General features: G+C 37.7%; 2 non-coding genes across 2 annotated transcripts; both read right to left on the bottom strand.

Moving 5' to 3' along the window:
• Positions 1-1457: 1457 nt before the first annotated feature.
• LOC130152004 (small nucleolar RNA SNORD50) lies at positions 1458-1528 on the bottom strand. The gene has a single exon (XR_008822845.1). It is a non-coding gene; the product is annotated as a small nucleolar RNA SNORD50 (small nucleolar RNA).
• A 1779-nt stretch (positions 1529-3307) lies between these two features.
• Positions 3308-3374, bottom strand: LOC130152005 (small nucleolar RNA SNORD50). The gene has a single exon (XR_008822846.1). It is a non-coding gene; the product is annotated as a small nucleolar RNA SNORD50 (small nucleolar RNA).
• Positions 3375-3804: the final 430 nt, after the last annotated feature.

The raw sequence follows: 3804 nt of genomic DNA, 5'->3' as shown, positions 1-3804 counted from the left end.
GTGTACATTTTTGTAGTCAGATGATACTTATTTTTGAGACTCCCAATGCTTTAAGGTGCTGCTACTGGCAGTGTTCTGCACTTCACAATACTGCTTAGACAGAAAATGGGGCTTTTCATTGAATCCGTCATTTAGAAACAGGCACATCCCATTAGCTACAGGAATTCCTCCAGCTCTCTAAAGAGGAGCTGCTGGCATCCAATGCTGTCATTTTTGGCTGTAGACTGTAGGGTAATTTTTCTGTATTTTGGTGCATTTTGAAGTAACTCAGTTAACTCTAGCTCCATCAATTTTTAGGTATCACGCCATTCTCATATTTCTTCCTTTAAAAATCATTCCTCACAATTAGTTTTGAGAGTCATGCTTTAAGGCAGATTGCATCTTTACGTACATAGTAATCCGTCTTTAAAACTCAGTTTTACTTGCTGACCAATTTATGATCCCCTCATTCCTTTGTGGAAGACTGCCAGTTTGCCGAATATAGCAAATAGGCTGTTACTGTGATATAGGACCATTAGTTTTCAAGTGACTCCTCAAAGTACAAGTTCCAATTTGTATGTACTCCCTTCTCCCACTACTGAGCAATTTCCCCCACAGCAAGCAGGTACCATTGCCACTGTATTCCTCAATGGGCAGTTGCGCTGTTGTGCTACTGGCCTTTTCAGGCTAAAGTGGCAGTCCATAAAGCCCCAATTCCCCTCTCCCTCACTTGATGCAGATGGCAATGCAAGCTTTAGACCTTGCCTTTTCTGTTAATGCTTCTGTACCACCATCACCTCACTTACTGCCTCCTATCTCCTGGATTATACCACCCTCAAAAAGCAGACTCATTGGTTTGAGTGGGTACCCATTTTGCTTTCTCCCATTCTTTACTGGGCCTCTCTGTGAGTTCCACTGTTTTATTAAAGATCTTCAATTCTCAGCAAGTCTGTATACCCTAATATTTCAGAAGGGCCAATACTCTCAGGGGGTCTTCCATGTATCAAAGCTCAACACTCATTTCCCCAATATCACTGCTATCCTTCCTGCAGAGGGCAGGTCACCGTTTTGGGAAAAAACACTCTTAAATATGCAGAAACAATGATTTTCGTTCACATACAGTTTCTGAGAACACTATCCACTAAACAAAATCATAGCAGCTGTTTCAGCAGGCTTTTGAAAGCATGGCATCCCACTCCAAGCCACAGTAACACTTCAGGTGTTATGCTTCCTTCCAGTTACAGATCATCCACATTTGTCAGGAAGCACTGACAAAGTGTTCCAACTTATCACTGGAAAAAAAAAAAGAGAACAAGGTCTAAGTAAAATGGTTCATTCCAGGGAGAAATTTCTATTTGTGAGGAAGCACACAACACTTGGTTTACAATAAGGTGTTACCATTTCTCTAAGAAACCTAATACCCCACAGACATCATTATTTAAACTTTCTGAAAAGTATTAATAAAGTCTTTTGATCTCATCTCAGATTCCGGATCCGTATCAGGTTTTTCAGCAAGGAATTCAGGTTCGGGATATGATCATCACAGATGAGACAAAAGCACTACAGAAAACAATTTTAATAGCAAGTGCACTGTTTTTCTACAGTTTGATTTCTATACAAAAATTAAACATTCTCTAGTCCTTTCACATATTTCAGTAATAAAGTATACTTGTTTTTGCATGTAGGTTTGAAAGCTAACCAAGGTTAGGCACAGCTATCAGCACACATTGTACCTTAGGAACAAGTGTTCTTAAATTCCAGCTATGTACAGAATTAACTATACCAACTTACCATACCATATGAATCTGTGAAGTCTATCAACCACTGTCATAATACAAAAAATTGCCTAAACTGTAAGCACAAATTTAATTTAAGACTTAAAATGAGAAAAATGTTTAGAAGCTTTTCAATTACATACCTGAATAAGTTAAAAGCATTTGTTCCTGCACTTTTGACCATTTTCCTATTCAAAGAGAGATGTTTATTAGTTCAGAAAAATTTTATTCCATTACTCAAAAGACAACTTGCCATTTGTTTACTCTCATACAGACCAAACTGAAATATTAAACGTGTTGAATTAGTTATCACTACCCAACAAGTTCTGTGAAACTCAGGAGGTGTAGTCATGCCACAGTAAGATTTATTTTGCCTCTTTTACCCACCTATTGCTCAACTTTGCTATCAACTATGACAGGCAACTAACCAGTCACATATAATTCCCCCTCTCATATCAGAATCAAAGAGTTCAATTTCTGAAAACTAATACCTGGTTCTCAGCTTCTATCAAAATTTTAGAAACTCCAGAAGCTGAAATCCACCAACAAGCAAGTATTAAATAAAAAAAGTGTATCCAGACCACATTCTTCTATGTACAACTCTCCTGCAAGCAACAGGAAACTTTAAGCTACCTCTGAACTAGAACAGAAAGTTCCAAAAAAGGCCAAGATGGATCATTAAATGTTTCACCTTGTTTTCCATAATGCGGATATACACAAATCCCACTCCACTTCAAGTATGCAATCTGTAATACAACAGTTTACATGTCACCTCCTGCTTATAAGTGGGGTGGACAATAATGCATTTTCCTAAGCAGTCATTTAAAAATTACCACTAGTTATTCAAACCAGTTTTGCTGAGTTTAAAGGTATGCACAGACTATGAAGCCTATCAGACACTTCACTTGGTCTGGTGTTGAGTAGTATAACCTTAGAAATCAAATCTATCCATCAGGTTTGGGATAGGTTCTTCACTGTTCAGACATAACAATGGTTTTAAGCATTACTCCCACATCAAGCTTTTAAATCAACCATAACATTTATTGGAATTCATACCTTCAACTGAGCAGCAGCATTCAAGCATCTCTGCAAAGACATAAAATATACTGGTTAGTTACACTAACAAGGTTTGCTACTTTCAACTTTTCCCTAGATCAGCCATGTAAATCATACCACTTCCTACTTGTAATATTGCCCGTCTGAACAATACAGCATTGTATAGGTAGCATTGCTACACAGCATTTTCACTTACTTACTAGGGCACTTTTAATACCTGGCTAACATTTGTTATTTCCCCACTGTAAGGCAGGATGCCTCAAATTATAGGGCTTTAACACTTCCTTCTCTGCTCTGTAAAGATGCCAGCTTTTGCAACAGCATGTATCCATGTCAACATGGACCTGATGTGAGTTTGAATAATGCACCAACATCCTTATTCACAAGCTGGAGCCTGCTGGCATCCTAGCTTGTACACGGCGACAGCAAAGTTAACATCAACTGGAATAATGACCGAAAAGTTAAGTGACTATTGAAAGAATTATTTAAGTGGTTTCATCTCAGTAGCCAGATCCGTATGAAGTTTCTCATCAACATATCAGGTTTGGCAGTTTCATCATGATTCACCACTTAAATATCAGTGACTGGGAACTGTAACACAATTCATACGTTCATGTATGCTACTAAACAAACTTTATGTATTTCACATGCAGATGCCCTGAAAAGGGAATACATTACAATTAATTTCAGCTGCTTAATAAGTTATTACCTGTATCTGTTGTACTACAGTTGCCAGGAAATCTTTCATCAGGAAGCCTGACATTAGAAATTGTTCATGCCATTCTAGAAATTTGAGTAAAAGAATCAGTTACAACACGTTCATGCATGACATAGGACAAACTATTAGGTATAACCAAGTTTTACTCTTGTGAATCCCCCTTCCTCCCAACCACTGGCTGTAAGCATTTAAGTCACATTAAATTGAATACAGATCCTGAAGTTATTTCTTAGCATTGCCAAAAGGTAAGAATATCAAGTATACCCTTTAAAAAAT

The sequence above is a fragment of the Falco biarmicus genome, chromosome 6 (assembly GCF_023638135.1).
Source record: "Falco biarmicus isolate bFalBia1 chromosome 6, bFalBia1.pri, whole genome shotgun sequence".
In the NCBI taxonomy this organism is placed as follows: Eukaryota; Metazoa; Chordata; class Aves; order Falconiformes; family Falconidae; genus Falco; species Falco biarmicus.
This window is presented reverse-complemented; position numbering and strand designations above follow the sequence as displayed.